The 21,512-nt window shown below is 38.2% G+C and overlaps 1 long non-coding RNA gene across 1 annotated transcript; it reads right to left on the reverse strand.

Moving 5' to 3' along the window:
- Window positions 1-19,076: 19,076 nt before the first annotated feature.
- LOC113055665 (uncharacterized) lies at window positions 19,077-20,040 on the reverse strand. The gene is made up of 3 exons (XR_003277547.1): window positions 19,880-20,040; window positions 19,674-19,737; window positions 19,077-19,545 (listed from the first exon to the last, which is right to left on the reverse strand). It is a non-coding gene; the product is annotated as an uncharacterized LOC113055665 (long non-coding RNA).
- Between the last annotated feature and the right edge of the window lie 1,472 nt (window positions 20,041-21,512).

Raw genomic sequence — 21,512 nt, forward strand, 5'->3', positions numbered from 1 at the left:
TAACCTTGAAGTCATAAATGCATGGATTAACATTTCTGCATTTGACATAGAGAGCATAGGCCGTAATTTAGATATATTTTTGAGATGGAAAAATCGTGGCTTTCTAAGGAAAGATTGCGATCAAGTAGCACACCTAGGTTCCTAACTGATGACGAAGAATTGACAGAGCAACCATCAAGTCTTAGACAGTGTTCTAGGTTATTACAAGCAGAGTTTTTAGGCCCTATGATTAACACCTCTGTTTTTTTCTGAATTTAGCAGTAAGAAATTACTCGTCATCCAATTTTTTATATCGACTATGCATTCCATTAGTTTTTCCAATTTTGTGTTTCACCAGGCTGCGAGGAAATATAGAGCTGCGTATCATCAGCATAACAGTGAAAGCTAACCTTGCCGTGCGTGAAGAGTAGCGTGAAGAACTAACCAATCAGCTTCATCCTTTCCCGTAACAACGTTGAAAGCTCAGCCAAGATGAAGGAACAGCTGATCATAGTTGTATATGGATTGCAATTTTGAAATAAGTTTAGTAGCAGAGCTAGCCTACTGCAAGTGATTTTTAGAGCTGCAAATCCATTTATCCTTTGCTGAAATTTCCGCGTCTTCATGGAGAGAGCACGTCATTGTTGCTTAGCAAAGGCAGACGCCTCAGGGCAACTGCCTGAACGCTTTGGAAAGGAGGAGAAAGAAGCGCCTAGCGTTTTCCATGCATTTTTAGGTGCGATATGTGAACGGCCTCGCTCACTCAGCACGCGCTGATATCTCGTTGCAAAATGTCTAATGCATTTAACAGACCAGAAATAGAAGATCCTCCAATAACCAACAGGTCTGGTGTTTGGGTGCACTTTGGACTTTGGTGATGTTGGCGTAAATGAGTTGACATGTTTCAAGTACTCCCGGTTGTGTTTTTTTTTTTATTATTTATTTTTTATTCCCGCTGGTGTACCCTATTGTCATGTTGCAGATGCGACATACCGTTGTTACGCCTAGCGTTTTCCACGCGTTTTTAGGTGCGATATGTGAACGGCCTCGCTCACTCAGCACGCGCTGATATCTCGTTGCAAAATGTCTAATGCATTTAACAGACCAGAAATAGAAGATCCTCCAATAACCAACAGGTCTGGTGTTTGGGTGCACTTTGGACTTTGGTGATGTTGGCGTAAATGAGTTGACATGTTTCAAGTACTCCCGGTGGTGTTTTTTTTTTTTATTATTTATTTTTTATTCCCGCTGGTGTACCCTATTGTCATGTTGCAGATGCGACATACCGTTGTTGTTTTATCCACCACTCTCTTGCCATCACCATTATAGCTTACAGGGAATCCAAAGTGCACCCAAACATGGATATATATATATATCCGTACTGTATTTGTGATAAATTTGAGATTTTGTCGTTGACTGCTACAAATTAATGAAAGTCAGATAACTAAGATCCGATCCATGACAATGCAATTCCATTAATTACAACTTAATTTTGTTGTCTACTCAAAAGAATGTTGTGATCAATAGTGTCAAATGGAGCACTAAGATCCATTAGCACTAACGCCTGTTTCACATATAATCCGTCTGCAGTGCGTATGCAGTCCGAGTGCGTTACGTACGTGTTGCTGAAGCAGCACGGACTCATTGTGCTTTCACACAGAACACGTTTGCAGTCCGCTACTGATCCGTGGCTGTTTAAGCCACAAAACACAACATTTGTCCGTTATTTTGATATCAAATCATGTAAAAAAAAAGAAAAAAAAAGAAAAAAAAAACACCAAATCAAAAAGTTTTTTTTGCGATACTCTTTCATCACAGTACAGTACTGGAATCCATTAACATGGGTGCGTAAAAAAATACTCAACGCATGCGCACCGCAGACGGAGTATGTGTGAAATGGGCATAAGGCCGGTGACACACTGGTTGCGTGGCGTGAGTGTGGCGTTTGTGCTGCGTGTCAGTTACGTGGCAGCTGCGCACTGCTGTAGGTGACAATAGAGGGAGACCGCCGACAGACCAGGCTCTTGTCTTCATGACAACAATATCTATACTTCATGTTGAGCATAAATATAAAGCCTACTGATAAAGGACACCGTCAACAGTATTAATGGCAAAATAGGTTATGTTTGATGGGTGCAATATTTGAAAATCTATTATTATTTTATTTTTTAAATAACATTTATATCTGAAGGCATCAGTTCTAATTCTAGCATGCATGCATTTTCCACGTGGCTCGATGCGCGTCTCACACAGGCAGTCTGCAAGCTTATGGAAGGCCAAGAGGGTCAAATACACGAGAATTTTAACGCATCAACAACACGTTAAATACGTAATATAGCTCTTTCTGATTCTGATTCTGATTCTAAATAAATACAAATTTATTTTTATAACTGTTTATTTTACACATCACACAAACGCACACAAATATCAATAACATGGTAAATTAAAAAATGAGAACACAATCTCTGTAAAAGAAAAGAAAGGGGAAAAAAACTCAAATTTAACCATTTGCTACAGTCAAGAGTGGGGGATTTAAATACACCATCTTTTGGATAATTAAACTGTCCTGAAGGAGGACTTTGGTCTACCTCATGTTTTTTACTTTTTTTTTAGAAGATTTGGTTATTGGTGGTGTCGATTTGGTTTTAAAGAGTTAATCGTATGTCTAACATAGTGATTTGGGACCATTGAATAAGGCATATTTAAACTGGCAAACGCCTCCAGAAACTCATTCCACCCAGCCGGTCTCCGTTCATCAAGAATCTTTTGCGGAGCCATGACACTTTTAACTAAATCCAGCATGTGTGAACCAGGGATGGTTCTACCTTTAAAAACAAACTCACCCGACTCTGTCCAAGAAGCAATATCTTTGTGTCTGGTTCTGCTGTTCTGCACACAACCTGCAGAGTGGGAAAGCCACTTTTTTGTTTGAGCGGTAGGGTAGTACTGGGTGAAACAGCTTTCGAGGTGGTAGTACCGTGGCCTTAAAAAATCCATAATAATTTTCAGGATTATCAAAATCTTTGAAAATTATTTGTGGGTGTCCTATCGGGAAACACTTTGTGGCCTGACAAAATGGATAGAGACTTGTGAAATCCACATACCGTATGACCTCGCCTTCTGCTGCCTTGTGATATAACTTGAATGAATTTGTTTTACCACCATCCAAAGTTTTGCTGGATTTCAATCTCTCAGGATGTTTGTAGGTGGACATGAATGCAATCACGTCAGCATCAGATCGTTTGGCACGGGTCCAGCTACATTCCCACTGAATCTCAGTATTGAGATTGTATGCATTCTGTAAAATTTCAATCTTGTCATCAAACTGTCTCTTGAGAAGACCGTAAGGTACCTTCAATAACGGATTAAAATCATTGGGGTTATAACATCGTTTACAACCGTGAAAAAAACACCCTGCAAACTCTAATGCTTTTTTATTTGTACCATCGATATAAAAACCTTCTACATAATACTTGCCGAATGACACCTCACCGTGATTTAGCACGTGTTGAACAACTACTGAATGTGATTTGCTGATATATTCAAGCCATTCTATTGGTTAGTTTGAGTATGTTTTGTTCGGATTGATTTATGCGTTGTTGTGTGTCAGTGCGATTGTGTCTTTTGGGAAGTCGTGTGTTTTATAGATAGCTATGTAGGTGGATGCCAGAGTGGTATAATTAAATGGGTCCAGACCTGTACACAGAATGAATTCATCACAGTACTTCATACATACATTCCTCAGCAGAACGACATAATTTTTTCCATAAATTGCTAGTTCTTTTTTAAAATCAAACTCTTTGTCAGAGATAGTACTATAGCACGCATCGAACTCTGTTCTGTCTTTGTTTGACATAGTCGTATAGCCATAAAACTCTTTGGCTGGGTATGATCCGACATACAAATAATTTTCAACACTGTTGAACTGATGTGGGAAATAACCCTTCACAGAGTTGGTCAAATTAATTTGAATGCCTCGTCATACATATGGATTAGACGACACCCTTGCATTGTAATTTTAGGAGGTATCCCCATCTTAGTGAAGTACTCCAAAAGAATTAAATTATCAAATCCAGATGCATTATGTGCAATCCATGTGTAATTATTATAACAAGGCTGTCTGAATTTCTTGATGAGATGATCCACACAATCAGAACCTTCGGCCAAAAATTCTTCTCCCTCAAACGTGATAGTGTATACAAAAATCGCAAAATGGCTGTTATTTTCATAACGATTTTCGAAATCCCCCCCAAAAATTGGCTCCTTCAACTTAACTGGCTGAATAAAACACTAATGCACACCGTCGGTAACCAAACCCTCACTACAGTGAACACAACAATCTACAGGACAATTGTGTGGCTTGGGGTTGATGCCGCTGACATGGTAACGTCTATTAAATTTACCACAATATTTGGTAACGTCACACTGTGCAAATTTCTGACCTGGAGGTTGCTTTTTATGCAACTGAAAACAATAGTCTGACCTACAGTACCTCAAACAGTCACCGCAGTGTTTTGTTTTTTGGGGGAATAGATAGCATTCAGAAGTGTTGCAAACGTCACAGGTGTATCGGCATCTGTGATCTTGCCGTGCAGTAAACCCTTGATAACAATACTCACACACGTATGGTATGCCAATGAACCCCTTCAGATTTTTTTTTTATCATAAAATAATGATTGTCGTGGAGGTACAAAAACACCGTTTTAGGATGTGGTACATCTGTGTTTGCATATTTCTCCAACATTCATGTATTCGTTCTATAGAAAACCACCATTTTAATATTCAACATACATTCAAACTGAGCAATATCATGAAGTGATATCATATGTTGATCAGTGTATCCTGCAGACTCCTGCAATGCTGACGCTAAAGACTCTAACTCTGTATGTGGTTTCTTAGGGTTAAGAAAGTGTGTGAAGCAGATTGCAAAACAAAGATTGGTTTTCCCAGCAATGTTTGAGGGGATTAAAAAATTAACTCTGTTCTTACCAATCACTTGATTGTGGGCTAGATCCCTTAATTTTCATCTAGCGCCTCCTTGTTTACTTCTTGCTATTGACACTTAAATTTAAACACTCAAACTGCACATCCGAGTTGCTCTGAATGATTTTTTCAAGATCACTGATGAAGAGATCGACACTGTAATCATTGCTAACTGACAAGAGTGTATTAACATCAGATGTCAAGCTAGGACCACTCAAAGTGATGTTAATTGAACTACCATCCCCACCTAATAATCTGGAAAACGCCACAATTTCAGAAAACGTGCCATGTAAAAACACAGTGTAGTCTGATAGATCTGTAGAAGATATTTCCCTTAGACTGTGTATCCAGCCACATCACCACCCTCTCTTACAGGTGATTCTTCTTCAGCTTGTGTGAGACCCATGCAGGGGTCTGTTAGGTCAAGCGTGTGGTGTGGCCGGGTACCTGCTCCCTCACCTGTCTGTTGAGACTTTACAAACTGTTCAAAAATTGGGTAAGGTCGTGGTTCTGGCACCTCACCTTACTGTTGAGAATTTACAAACTGTTCAAAATCAAGAGCTGGTTTTGGAGGAGGCTCTGCCCTTGATCATACCTTGTTTATTAATTTTAACAATTTAGATGACTTGTGTTTTTTCATCTCATCAACAGTCTGTATGAGCCGAGTAGCTTTTCTGTAGTGTTTTGTTGATTTTGGAAATTATCATCCCTATTGCACCTTAACAGAGGATCTTGTTCACCATCATATGACTCCCGACAACGTGTTGCAGCAATTTCTAACTCCAATTTATTAAAAAAATATTAACAAAACACACCCCACACAACTAAACATAGAAGAAAAAATCTAATCATAAAACCACATCTATGCACACTTGTGACAAAAAAAAAAAACAGTACATACTTAGGAAAACAAATCTGGGTAAAGAAAATAGGACTCACCAATACAGTTATATAAAAAGTCCCAGCAGTTCAGTTAACAGAGTTACAGTCATTTCATGATCACAGGCTGTCTGAGCATGTCTGCCATCATGACGTTTTTGTAATGCAACAGTTTCTTTAAGGATGATCCAGTGTTTCTGTTGGTCCACTATAATTCTTTCTTGGTTCTTGACAATAGTCGGACTAAAACATGCTTAGTCCTTATGCTGGGGTGGCAGTGGCTTAGTGGTTGATGTAGGTCGTCTACAAACCGGAAGGTTGGTGGTTCAATCCCCAGCTCCACCTTACCAAGTGTCGATGTGTCTTTGAGCAAGACACCTAACCCCAGCTGCTCCTGACGAGCTGGATGGCACCTTGAATGGTTGACACCACAGTCGGTGTGTGAATGAGTGTGTGAATGGGTGAATGTAAAGCAAATTGTAAAGCACTTTGGATGGCCATGTGGTCTGTTGAAAGCGCTATATAAATGCAGTCCATTTATAATTCTTTCTTGGTTCTTGACAATAGTGTTCAAAATGTCTTTGTTTGCGTGGTTCTGCTGTTGGTTATTGTATTCCTCTTGGTTTGAAGGAAGCTTGTCTGCATCATCATCATCTGAATCTGCGACATTTTCAACGGTGTCTGTGGGTTGATTTAAATTCTTCTATTGATCCACATTAGATGGGGCGTTCATATCAAATCAATCCCATGCTTGAGCAAAATGTTCATTCCAAGAACTCTGGGTCTTCTGAATCTATACAATATTAATAATAAATACCACTACTACTACTAATAATCATTTAATTTCATTCCTTTATACTCACGAGTTGATTGTCTTGGAATTTTTTTGCTCAGGGTTGATAGGTATCACACTGGTCTCACAGGGCCTTGCAGTCTTTGGTCCATCAGCCTGAACCGGCAGAGCAGTCACGTTCTGGTCTTCCTGGCATGATCTTGATACTTCCCCAGGTCTCCTAACACCTACAACAGAACTACCATCAGCAATTGCTTGCAGTATACTGTTAGCAAAACTCCCCATACAATCTAGAGTGGAACGAACAACCATTTTTTTTTTCTTCAAGGATGTGATACAAATATATTATAAATAATAATATAAAATGATTAATACATACCAATAGGTGCAGAATTAGTAGATCTTTGGGGCGGTGCATGGATCTGAGCAGTCACAAGCACTCTTCTTCCTAACGATGACCCGTTGCTGTTTCATGTCGATCAGCAGTTGTAACGGTCGGGTATCGATTAACAAGTCGTCTTAAACAACCTAGTACGGACACAAAGTTTTATTTAGTCTTTTCTTCTGACATCGTAAGATAAAACTTTTATAGGTCTAGATGTTGATAAAAAAAAAAAAAAAAAAAATACACACAGAGCGGCGTTAGTCGGTGGCGTTAGCTTTTGTACACACGAAAAGCAGTCACGAAAAAGGGGTGTGTCACGTGTAGCCGCAGCAGCCTCAAAGGAAACAACGCCGGTGTGAAATATTAACAACCTAACATAAGACCACTCTGCATTTAAGAAATTAAAAGGAAACTATTTTTATATAGAAAAATAGTATCACCTATTTTAAATATCAATATACACATTTATTTATGAGTGTTTTAAAGTTAGTTTTAAAATTAACGTGAGATTTCAACTTTTACACATCACATATTATGGATAGTATTTTCTTAACATTAACGAATGCCTTTTTGATTGTAGTAATTTCAGATAACATTAAATTATCTCTTCATTGGCTTGGTTGTTGCCGATTTAAATAATTGTCTCTCTCTATCTTTGACTTGTCAAAATCCTACATAAAAATACAACATTGATGTTTCTAAGATGTTAAGTCAGTACTTCCTTTTTCCCTGTTGCATTTCCTAAAAATAAAAATAAAATTCTCACCTGGGGCCTGTTCTTCGTACGTCGCTAACTCAGTTAGCTGGATTTGAATGTTGACGATTTGGCGTGATCTTCAATCATTTGGTTCTTTGAAGCTCATCCCCGAGCTGCTGTCATAGCAACAGGTCTGTAAACTTAAACCTGCACGGGAGCAGGCTTATTTCATGTAAACAGGATTAGATCGCTTCTTTTCAACCAGAACTGATACTCAATATGTCTGCTACCACCGCTACTTTATTACAAGAGTATCATACTGATCCAGGGACAATAATTTTAAATAATAATCATAAATAAATTTAAAAATATAAAAATGCTGTGTAGTCCATAACAGCCTACTATAACCAGTTTTACTCACTGAAATATTTATTTGTCATGAAATTATTACTTCATAATTGTATTAGAGTCTTACACACATGCTATACAGATAGAGTCGTGCATTATTTTGAGTGATGACTGCTATTATTAGAGTGGCTTGATGGAGCGCAGGAGATGCAGATAACATGATACTGACCCTTAAGAAACTTTCATTAATGCTGTCACGTAACAAATCTGTCCAAATATAAAATGAAATGAATAGATAATTTCTACATTGGCATAAAAATGTAAAGACTGCACAACTATTATAAATCTAAATAATTGGGAATCATGAAAAAAAATTCTAATACAATAAAAATCATGTATCTATTATCTGTTTCATGCATCTATTATAACATTTATGATGTTTTGTTTGCTTGGCTGTTTCCTTATAAAAGTCCAGAAATTTGTCAAGTTTTTCGTAGGTTGTCGTTTGAAATTATATGACGTCATTACATTGCCGTCTTGCCACCAGCCAATCTCTGCACTGCTGATCATGGTTTCGAGTATCAATACATATCCCCTTTTAAGCCAACACATGAACACACAATTATCTCAGATAACTCAATCCAGCGATACTAATCATACACAACAGGTGTGTTCGAAGAACCCAATTAGCCGGATCATGATTAGCACGATGATATCATCTTGGATGTGTCATTCGATCTCGGATGTAATAAGCGACGTACGAAGAACAGGCCCCTGGAAAGAGCCCAGACATCCTCCTTTTCAGAGGGCGCATTTAGCCTGTAGGTGTCTAGGTATTAACATATACTGTATTGATAAAACAAACATTGATCCTCTCAAGGTGTCAATACATTGACTTTCCCTCAGCCATTTTTTTTCCCAGGAAGAAACCAAACACCTCCTGACTGGAAGTGGGTAACAGGTCAGGAAGGAAATTCACAGAAACCCACACAGCTCTGGTTAGAGACACAACCATCATATATCCAGTAATAAGTGCAACACAAGTAAAATCTGACATATGTTTGATCTTTTGATTTACACACACCTCTGCCATGTCAATCAAGGGTGACCAGACCCAGTGACATGGCAGCCACAGACAGGCCATATAGCTATAAATCAATCCAAATCTGACTATGTAGACATATGACATCCTGTCAATCAACGCTGACTGGACACCCCATAAATCAGGGTCATAAATCATCAGTTTAGAGACAAAGGATATGATATGATAACACTACTCTCATCTGATTCGAGAATCGAGGAGCTGATGATACTGCGCATGTGTGATTCAGCGTGAAGCAATCTGACACACAGAGTAGAGCTTAAGATCTTTGCCCGAACATTTGTATCATCTTACGCTTGCTCGGATCGGCCTCGGGCTTGCGCTCTGGTTTGCGTGGTAAACGAGTGGTCTTGTGATGCATTTCGATTAGTGCGAGAAAGATGCGAAAATGGATGCCGAGTAGGTGTAACGGCAACTAGAAACTAAAGCAAAGTCTGAGGTGTGGAAAAATTTTGATCATGTTTATAATGAGAATAATGACGCACCATCAGTGAACGCAGGAACGCGCTGAAGCCATCTACAGTGGATTCAATCATTTTCCAAAAACATGTAGGCTTAGCCTAATCGCTGTGAGTAATCAAGTTTTTTTTTTTTTTTTTTTTTTTATTAAAACTAAATATTCATTGAGTCTTACGGTAAAATGCATAATGTGGACAGAGTATATACACTAATGTTGGCATTATTCTTTTATTAAATGTCAGCTGCTAGTGGCGAAGCAAATCCGGAGCCTTTATCTTAATTTCGTTATTGCCAAATACCCATCTTAATTTAAAGTTTATCTTAATTTAATTTGTTTAAAAAAATAAAAACTAGTTTTTATTGGTGCGTTAGTCTATTTATAGGCTAAATGAGCCTATGTCTATTTAGAGTGCTGAGATGTGAAGATGTCACAGAGAACTTATTTTATTTCTTTATTCCAACTGGTGTAGTCTACATTAGTTATTAATAAATTATGTTAAAACATGAATAAATTACTCATTTATGAAAAAGGCAAAAGAGCTGTGTGCGTTTGCACATTTGAATAATGTCGGCTGTACACGGGTTTGGGCTTTTAAAAAACTATCAATCAAAATGTACTTGTCAGGCTCGGGTCCTGTCGGGCCAAACTTTTAATGCCTGATTACAGCTCTAACACAGAGTGTCTGAAACTAACTGATTCTTTTGGTCATTGATTCTGAACTGATTCTGTGCTAGTGTTATGAGCTTGAATCAAGGGCAAATATTGCTACAAGTGTGACTGCATCATATAATACTTATTAATATTATTAATTAATAATGTTCATCGTCATGCTGACTACATCTTGTATTAATTTCTCAAAAAAATCCTGTCAAACGTGCACAAACTGATAGTCACCACCATAAGCTACTACTAAATATTGTAGAAACAATTTTCTGTAAAGTTGCTTTGTAACGATTTGTATTGTAAAAAGCGCTATACAAATAAAATTGAATCGAATTGAATTGAGAGCTCTCGGACGAATTCTAAAATATCTTAAACTGTGTTCCAAAGATAAACGGAGGTCTTACAGGTTTGGAACAACATGAGGGTAAGTTATTAATGACATAATTTTGCTATTTGGGTGAACTATCCCTTTAATCACACATGGTGTTGAACGCTACAGTTGTGTTCAGATCATGCTCTCACTGGACTGGATCCTGTCATTGTAAACAGTGCAAATTACGTAAAATAACAATTCATTTGTGGTGTAGTCTGCGAGATGCAGTGGGATCATCAGTCATTAATCAGGAATGTTTGTTGCTCAGTTCTGTACATTAAATCCAAAATGGATTAACCATCTTGTTTTAAGCTACTAAAATTAACTATTGAAGGATGTATGAATATGATGTGTCATTCCCCCACAAAATTAACCGTCATTGTGACAAAAATCTAAGGACATTCAAATAAATGCAAGGACGTTCATACACTGTTGCACCAGTCCAAATGCGCCGCCTGCTGGCAATTTGATGATTTGTTTAGAACAATGCAAATTGCTAATGTGCCTTCAAAAATCCAAACAATTTACAAGCAAGGTGTGTCTGTGTGGTATCTGGGTGTGTGCTTTAACTAAGGTAAGAGTATGTGCAGTATTTTTCGGACTATAAGTCGCAATCTAAGTAGAAGTCGCATCAGTCCAAAAATACGTCATGGCGAGAAAAAAAAAACATAAGTCGCACTGGACTATAAGTCGCTTTCATTTAGAACCAAGAAGAGAGGGTTCTCACGGTTGTAGACAGTAATGTTTTCTCTTGATCAATTTCATGTCAAATTAATTTTGATAAATAAGTCGCACCTGACTATAAGTCGCAGGACCAGCCAAACGATGAATAAAGAGTGTGACTTATAGTCCGGAAAATATGGTATGTATAAAAGTAATTTACCTAGTCGTAAAGTGCTGGAAAATTTAAATGTCCTTGGAAGTGCTTGGATTTTACTTTTGAAGGTGATAGAACCCTGGTGTACCATTCTCTGAACAACAGGGGGCGGCAAGGACTAATCATCCTCTAAAACCCATCGGGAATCACTAGTGAGAAGTAACTGGCTGCATCCAATACTTTAGGCAGCGGACTCGCTGAGTATAAGAAATTAGGTGCGTTTGACTTCACACAGCACTGCGCAAACCGATCGCAATCTGACTTAAAGCAGTGCATGCCAGTTAGAAATTTTGTCCGACCTGAGGCTGTGCCAGCGCCACATGACTGTAATGTGTGGCATCAAAGTATCATGAGAGTGTTTCGAGAGCAGCGACTGCAGGAGCGCTGATGACGACACAGCTGTTTCACGATTAGTCAGATTCACCACAAGACAACGATCATGTTCGGGGTTTATTCAACATTTGCAGTTCCAATAATGGCCACAAATCTGTGTTTTTAGAATGGTAAAAGCCTTTTTTAATGTAGTCGCACTGTTGTATTGAGTCACGTTTATCATACAACGCAGATAAAAGCATATATACCCCACTGTATTAGTATTTAAACAGTATATGATTGTTGAACTTTTATTCTTGAAAAATATGGCACTGTATTAAGCAGTATATAAAAGTGTTTCTGTTGATCATGAAAACGTTTTTGAAACATCTTCATATTTTTTTGACAATTACTGCATTTTATTTACTTCATCTGTGATAAGTATGCAAACACTGCGTGAGTGTCACTAATGGGAGAAGAAGTGTCTGGCTTATCTGGTTTCAACATAAAATAAAATAATGATACCAGCCTCAACTTCAGATTGCCATTTTCATTAATGCTGATACCTCCAGATGAAGGTATCTCAGGAGGCAGGATCTGAAGAGAACATTGAATTCAGACATGCCTTGATGCTTTCCAACCCTGGGAATGCATCCTCCAAAGGCAGCTTTTTCAGATTCAGATGCAGCCATCATTTTCCCCACACCCCATCTCTCGGCCCTTAGACCTCTTCAACTCAAGACATGTGGCACAGACCCCGTACCAGCCATTCATTCCGCATAGGCGCAGCAACCACCGCAGCTTCAACAGTCTCCATACCTTAAAGCAATGGATTGCTGATCATCATCAGCGTATCAATGATGCATTAGGCCTACAACTCTGGATGTATCTTATAGCGCAAAAGCTTTAGCAGCTCTCTACATGGTTCTCCAGCTGAAGAGAACACAACTGATTAACACTGCCAGCCATCAGTCCCTCGAGAAGGAAAAGGAGGAAATGAAGAAAAAGATGGAGGAGATGGAGAATGAGAATGAAGAGGAGAATGAGGAGGATGAGAAGGAGATGGAGAATAAGAAAGAGGAGAAGGAGATGGAGAAATAAAAAAATTAACACCCTTGCTGCTATAACTACAGGGGACTGCTGTTCTATCCCTCAGCGAGGGACGAACACCCTTCAATAAAGAAAAAGGGACTGCCGTTTTCTCCATCTTGTGGGTGTTGTCAGGAGTAGATTAATCAGTTTTAAGAATTATTGTGTCATATACAGTACAGACCAAAGGTTTGGAAACATTACTATTTTTAATGTTTTTAAAAGAGGCTTCTTCTGCTCATCGAGCCTGTAATTATTTGATCAAAAACACAGAAAAAAAAAAAAAAAAAAAGTAATATTGTGATATATTATTACAATTTAAAATCATTGTTTTTAAATTGATTATACTTTAAATTATAATTTCTGTGATGCAAAGCTGAATTTTTAGGATCATTATCACATGATCCATTACAAATCATTCTGATATGAGGATTAATTATCAAAGTTGGAAACAGTTCTGCTGCTTAATATTTTTTCAGAACGTGATACTTTTTAAGGATACTTTGATGAATAAAAAGTAAAAGAAAAATAAATAAAAAGATGATGTTTTTAAAGTATAAATATTTTGTAATAACAATATACATACAGTCAGTAATTTGGGGTCAGTTTTTTTTTTTTTTTTAATAAAATCAATACTTTTATTCAGCAAGGATGTGTTAAATTGATAAAAAGTGATAGTAAAGTAAATATATTATCAGAATATATATTAGATTTTTTTTTTTGAATAAATGCAGTTCTTTTTAACCTTTTATTGATCAAATATATTAGACCGCAAACTGTTTCCAACACTCATAATAAATCAGATTAGAATGATTTCTAAATGATCATGTTTAAGACTGGATTTTACATGTGACACTGAAGGCTGGAGTAATGATGCTGAAAATTCAGCTTTGCATCACAGGAATAAATTTTTTTTTTTTTAAGTATATTCAAATAGAAAACTATTATTTTATGTTGTAATAGTTTCACAATATTGCAGTTTTTTCTGTATTTTGATCAAATAAATGCAGGCTTTATGAGCAGAAGAAACTTCTTTCAAAAACATTAAAAATAGTAATATTTCCAAACTTTTGGTCTGTACTGTATGTGTTAGGGCTGTATTAGATTATATCAGGTTAGATTAGTTATATTATATTGTTATTATCAATTAAAGTAGTTATTATATTAATTAGATAAGAATTTTTGGATTGCTTTGGTTTTTTGGATTTGGAATCGGCTGGTTTTTTATTTGGATTGACCTTTTGGATTTGTTTGCTTTTTGTGACCTCTTACTTTTTCCTTGTAATGGATCCAGCAAGAAAGATGAAATCCTCCCCTGTCTGTGAGTTTTTTTAAATGGTCGGTCACAATAAGGTATGTGTATTATTGTTTTACTGTCTTTATCTAATAATAATACTCACTATAAGGCTGTATTATATTTCATGTCTATTCGTTTATGTTTCTAGGTGAAATGCTTGCTGTGCCTAAAGGAGCTGACATACAACAATAACACCTCCTCCATGCTCAGGCATTATCAAGCACTGCACAAGCAAGCACAGACTACTAACAATCCGCACAGTAGTCAAAGTAATTAATAATAGTCATTATCTAAATAATATTTTAGGCTCCTACAATACACCTGCATTTTATTTTATTATAGATTCCAAAAAAGAAATGGTAAATGAGGCCCTGGTGAACATGGTCATCAAAGACTCCCAACTCTTTTCCATTGTGGATGATGGATTTAGGGAGCTTCTGCATCTTTTGGATCCCAGTTATGTTCTCCTAACTCGAAAGGTATGTGATTAATAAAGTGATTCATCATTATTTAAGAAGTAATTCATTCTTAAAAAATTTGAACAATTATTCAAAAGTAAGATTAGCTAAATTCATTTTTATCCACAGGGTTTGAAGGCCATGGTTGAGCATAAATACAAGGAGGCGAAGGCCAGAGAGCAATTGCAGGAAGTTGTGGCTATAAGCCCTACCTCTTAAATGTGGACATCATTAAACATGGATGCCTTCCTTGCAGTAACTTGCAATTTTATAGATGACAATGACAAGCTCTGCACTATTTTATTAGGTGTAGAATATTTCCCTAAGAGCCATACTGCTGAGAACTTGACTACTGGACATATCAAGCTCATGAGGAGTGGGGCATAAAGGATAAAGTGGGGAGACCAGTTCTGAAAATTATAATTGAATTGGACACTCACTGGAACAGCACTTACAACATGCTGGAACGTCTGTATCAGCTGAGAGAGCCAGTGGGGGCAGCCCTGGTCTCTCTACAGACCAACATCACCCCTGCAACAGCCTTGGAGTATGAGGCAGTCCAGGATGCTTTAGATGTTCTTGCCCCTTTCCGCCAGGCTACAGTAGAGCTTTCAGGAGAGGAAAGGGTGTCTGCCTCCAAAGTGATACCTTTGATGAAAATGCTTAATCATGCTGTAATGAGTAAGCTAGAAGGCCTTAAAAGGTGCCATATGCAAAAATTGAGGTAAAAATATCCATAACATGACCTATATGCATCAAAAGAATGAAAAGAAATAAGGGTGATGATGTCATAAAAAAAGTCAAGTTATAGTGCTGCAGAGATATCAACCTTAATTAGCATTAGCATTACTAGCCCCGGCCCGACAGGTGTCGTAATACCAGTTTCGGCCATGGGAAGCGATATGCGGGCAACATAACCACCAGCCAACCTGTGTTACACGAATAACTTGCACGGCTTGTCTGCGTGCCTGAACCTGATGTCAATCATGTGGAAAGTACAGCCCACTAGTTCATTTCAGTTCAGAGAGAGAGAAAGGATGACTGAAGCCCTTGGCAAGAGACCACCACCGCGCTCGGAATCACAAATCAAATCCGATAAGAAAAGGAGCCGAACCAGAGTAAACATCGGCACTGCTTTTAATCGCTGGAGACAATTGATGGACCTGAAAGAAATGAGGTTCGACTCCGAACTTGCAACATTTCTTTTGCATTGGTAAGTTAGATGCTGTTAGTATTTCACTAGAAGTTTGTTTTATACGTTTGTGTATTTGTTTTCGGGAAGTTATAACATAGAAATGTATCGAAGGCTGTTCTATAAACGTGCTAATGTTAGCGATGGCTAACCGTAGCTGCGTTTGATAATTAGCTAGCTATAACTTAACGTTACCCATTTTATTATATCATAACTAACCTGCTCTGTCTAGTCTGTTGGTCTCCGTGTCCTCTTTGCTTCGTGGTTTTTCGGTGTGTGAAAAAATTGATGTGTGGCATGAAAGCAGGTGAAAAGAGTCAATTGCGTGTGTTTCATGGTGAATGCTTGAGAGTTGGCACATTAGTTTCCAAGCAGAATAAAGGACAGGCTGATTATTGCTGTTTAGCGTTTGTATTAATCCATGATGTGTCCCTGTTTGCGTACATGGACATTAAAAAAATAAATTAAAAGTGATACATGGACCAAGGTGTCTGAGATTGTTCATTTTAAGTAAAGGATCCTAATATTTTATCCACAACAATATTTAATGAGGTTAACTTATAACTCCTTGTGGTTAGTCTGCACGACATCAACCAGCTTGTTTGCTTTGCGGCCGCTTTAAATACAAAATAAGCATTCGATCTATGTTAGAGCGTCTGAGCGCTCACAAATCTTTCTGCCGCGTCATGAGCAGAGCGGCAAGAGCGATTTTTGACAGTTAGGCTTCGACTATGGCTGTAGTGTTGTTGTGAAAGTAGGGGCGGAGCATAGAGACTATGCGGTTTCTCGTTTGTTACTCTAGAGTAGACCAATTCACTTTATTGAGGCATACTGCCCCCATCTGGTATGGAATGTGGACTATGACTTGATTTTTTTTGCCAAACATTACAGATGGCACCTTTAAGTCCAACTTAACAAGGCAGCTGGGTGACAGCCTTGGACGGAGGGTAAGGGAACACACAGTTCATTTGGAATCAATAAGTGTGATGACCATACCCACGTTATTGGATCCCAGATTAAAATAAAACTGGGATTCTTGAGTCAAGGGAAACTGCAAGAAGCTATATCAAGATTAAAATCGGAATGTGCTACTGTGATCAGAAGTTCTGGTCTCCATTCTGCTTCTACCAACACACCCCCAGCTCAGCTGCCAGCCTCTTCAGAAGCAGGTCAATCTTCAAACAGTAAGTAATATATGTCTTTGTTGTGTGAATATTCACATTAGTGATTATTACTGAGAACCATTGTAAATTGAGGTTTTTTTCTTTTGTACCTCTGTTCCATGCGAAATGATCTTTTCCAAGGCTGGAGAGGTTCTGTCCAAAAGGAGAAATCGTCTAAGCCCCAACACACTTGAAAAAATTCCTTTCCTCAATAAAAATAATGTGTGTAGCCAGGTGTCACTATAGTGAGCAATAACGCCAGGTGTCACTATAGTGAGCAATAACGAATTAAGTTTCAAGTAACAAACCTTTTGGTGAAGCAATGGGCTGCGAGGTCTCAGTGGTTCAGGAAGCCTCATTCTGCCATCACTAACTAGAATAGTAAAACTAAGAACTAAGGCAGGAACTAGAATGATAGAACTAAAGCTAAGAAATGGAATGAAACTCAGAAAGTAATCTGCTCTGCAAAGTAGCTAAGTCTAACACAGATGAGCAAGAGAGCAAGCCTTTTGTAGAGCATGTGAATTGGCCTCAGATGTGCATGTAATCAGTGAGATGCATTGTAGGAACTGTAGTCCAGGGTAATCTGTGACCGTCTGTGTGGTGCAAGAGGTAATGTAAAGCACAAGCAAATTCTGGTGGCAATCGGACAGAAGACTACAAACCAGGTTTGTTACACATATACCACTTCCTGGATCAACATTTTACTCTGTAAATGTTAAGCAGTTTTAATTTATATGTTTTCCTTTGCTGGTGATCGCATTGTTTTTAATATGTATCTATTTACATAAGAGATCACTCGTTTCTCTATCCTGTTCATGTGTGTTTTTGTTCGGGAGGTTTTGTACTCATTTAGAAGATGTGTAAATAGTGCCCCTGAGTATATAACAGTGAAAACACGAAAAGGCATAAAAAAAAAGTATCTGTGGCAGGGAAGTGTTGTCTTGTAGAAGACGAGATATCTCGTCAATGGCAGGGAAAGAGTTAAATTCTTTATTTTAAGAAAATTTTGGGGACCAGACAGGTTTAAAATAACTTTCAAAAATTAACTCAGGATAGCAAAGAAAACCATCTGTTGCACAAAGACACAAATATCACAATACAAATATCTAAAAACGGCTGTAATTTCACATGACAATTAATTCCTTAGTGTCTATAAACAAACACCTCAAAAGGTTATGGATTGGCAGAAAGAAAGGGAAAACAAATAATTAAACAAATAAAAGTGATTTTTCCTCACACATTCTCGTTACACTCTAACTTGGTATTCAACTGTCAGATTTGGGTCCACAATCACAACACAGTTTGCACATAATAAAAAGAAGGGGGGAAAACAACACTGAATAAGCACTTGGAGGTTTATAAAACAAAACAGATAACTAATTTCAAGCAATAAATTAGAATATGAAATGTGAATGGGCTGCTTGTGTCTGGTGGTGTGTGAATGGGTGTTGGTGTGAGATTGAGGCATTAGGGCACATTCAAAAAAATTAGCGGACTATGAAGGCAGCTGGAGAGTGTAACTGAACCGCATCAGGCTCCAGGAAGGAAAATAACAGGCCTTGAATTAATCTTTGGAACAGCTCACCAAAAACAGCTGGTCTTAAATGTGCCAGCCTGTGTCAAATGAGACAGCATGCATGGAAAGTGCCAGTTCACCAAGCAGCCCTCTTTCAACTCCACAGGATAACCCATATCGCTTACTTTCAGGGGAAATCCTTCATGAGCCAACATATACTGATGATGTGTCCTCCTTTCATATTTCAAGTGTAATAGACCTCGCCTCCATTTCCCTTTCCACTGTTAATTGACTCCACTTATTCCGTTAAAATTTAAAGTGAAAGTAAACATTGCCATATAGTTTACGACTCTCCCCCCTGAAAGAAAGCAACCCATGGTTGTTAGTAGAAAAATAAAGATTATTTTCTCAGAAAATCTCCATCTGCTTTTTTCCTCAGCCTAAGGATGACACATTTCCAAATAACAGATATGTGCTTTACATACAATCCTCTTTGATGTCTTACAAAGAAGGGCAACAACCACAGTGTGTTTCCTTGCAAGCACAAACAGATTTATTAAACACAAATGGTAATAAGAAGTGGCAAAGAAACGAAAAGAACACAAAGGTTTAACCCACTATAGACCATAGGGTTCCCCAATCCCATACAATGGCAGTTCCACTATTAAAGAGTACACTCAAATCACAGCACAAAACCAATAACACTACAAGTGTAATAGAAAACCAGCACGCACTTGACTTAAACCACTACAAATTGTGCCCAATCACCTTAAGAGTCAACCATGCATACAAGAATGGGAACCCCTTTGTCTTTGGTTGATTAACACAAAACGAAGACAAATAAACGAAACAAAATCACAGTCCCACAATAAATTCAAATCACTTCATCATAGTGTAACTGTTAAAAGTCATATCTTACAACCCAACATTAACCCACCAATATTTTAGATAAAAGTAAACGGCAATCATGCATCATCTGCAAAACAAAGAAAATACAATTCATGATTGCCCCTTTAGAATAATATAATTAAAAACAGAATTAAAAACACCTAACAATAAAAAAAGCAAACTTCACATACTCCAATATTCAATTAAAATAAGTACCTGTGTTAATGAATGAATCTACTCAATTTCTGAGGCATCCACCAGTATATATCCTTTAAGCATACTATAAAACAAACAAACAAACACACATTAAAATGGACTACACTAACCATAACCATGAGTCACAACCCTTACTTCCACAATTTACTTTAATAATGTTCACAAGGCAACGACTAGTTTCATTATCACCAAGCGTTGAAACATACCACACAGCTTCTCCTACGCAGCACATGGTCCCACAAAGAGAAAGGCCAGAAGATTTGATTTCCCCCTTTATAGTACTTGGACTCATGGGATCTGTAGTCCAACACATTTGTAGTCCCAAGCATGCCTAATATGGAGCCACAACTAATGCTACCTCCACCCCATTACACAGGGTTATTTGATAGTTCAAAGGAGCTGCTTTAGAATATAGTAAGTCCCTTTTCATTTTGGTGCTAGGTTTTGCACTAAACTTATTTTGTACACTAGACTTTTTTTCTGAAGATGGATGCAACATTCTGGGCATTGGCAAGACAGATGGAGAACTGCTCAATCCACTGGGAACAATCATCAACAGAAACAAAAAGAAACTCATTCTGTTTTGAACTACGTGGCAAGGAGCCCATGATGTCAACATCTAGCATTTTGTTTGCACAGGTGGTAGTGATTTCTTGGAGTTTTACAGGTGGTTTCTGATGATCACTCTTTAATGTTTGGCATTTCACATATCTCATTGCATGTTGTTTGACATCAAACCACATGCCTGGACAAAAATGACAGTTTGTCCTTAATCTGTGACAGATACGCTGGTTGCCCCCTAATTATTATCATCACCCCATCCCTTAATCTGCGTCTTTCACCAGGTTCCGACAGGAGTGGGTGTGAGAGAGAGAAGGGGCGCAGAAACAGTCATGCCTGGTGAATAGAGCCTCGTCACCGCCAGCTTTAAATGCTGCGTAAACCTCTCCTCAAGAGACCAGTCTCTTCCCCATGCATGCACTCTGTTGTCCTCATGGATCCATGCCCCCTCATGTCCCGGACCACAGAGAGGAGGGTGTGTGACTGTCAAACTCCACCCCTTACATGGACCCCTACTTTCCAAACATTGCCCTTCCTCCACTATTCACCAGCTAACGAAGACACTAGCTCCCCTGTTTATTTTAGACACTCCTTCCCCTTTGGAGTCTGCCATTTGCTCCTCTTACCACAGTGGTGGAGAATGTTTGGTACAATGTTTGGTACAGTTTGGTACAATCTGATGACGTCCTCCCCTCTTGCTCACAAAAGTTCCCACATGACAACATCTGACACAAGCAGTTCTGGATCTTTTTGCTTGTTATACAGGTTACAACTTGAGGAAACAGGAGATATGAATGGAGCATCTTGGGACACAGTGAGCTTCCCTTTGTGGTTCTCAGTGTTGAAATCAAATTTCTGCAATCACAAGAACCAAGTAACTGGTCATTTTTGTGTATCTCATGATGCATTGCAGCTGTGCAACTGTGAAAAGCTTGGGGTCCTGGTCATGCTGCCACTTTTCTGCAGTCATACTACTGCAAGACATTATTTTTCTGTTGCATTATGGTTAAGTTCAGCTCCACTTAAGGTTTCCTCTTCCTTGCCAGCATCCCTCCATTGTGACAAAATGGAATCCAAACTGTGTTAATGACTTTGCTATATACAGTATATGGGCACTGAAGATCAGGATGGCCATGGCGGTGAGGTCAGGCAAGACTTTAACTGCTCAAATGCTTGTTCACACTGAGCTGTCTATTGAAACTGATGTCCCTTTTTTCAGTATGTTGAGGGGCTCAGCAATCCTGAAAATGTTTGGAACAAACAGGTGATACCACCCAT

Source organism: Carassius auratus, chromosome 36 (genome assembly GCF_003368295.1).
Source record: "Carassius auratus strain Wakin chromosome 36, ASM336829v1, whole genome shotgun sequence".
In the NCBI taxonomy this organism is placed as follows: domain Eukaryota; kingdom Metazoa; phylum Chordata; class Actinopteri; order Cypriniformes; family Cyprinidae; genus Carassius; species Carassius auratus.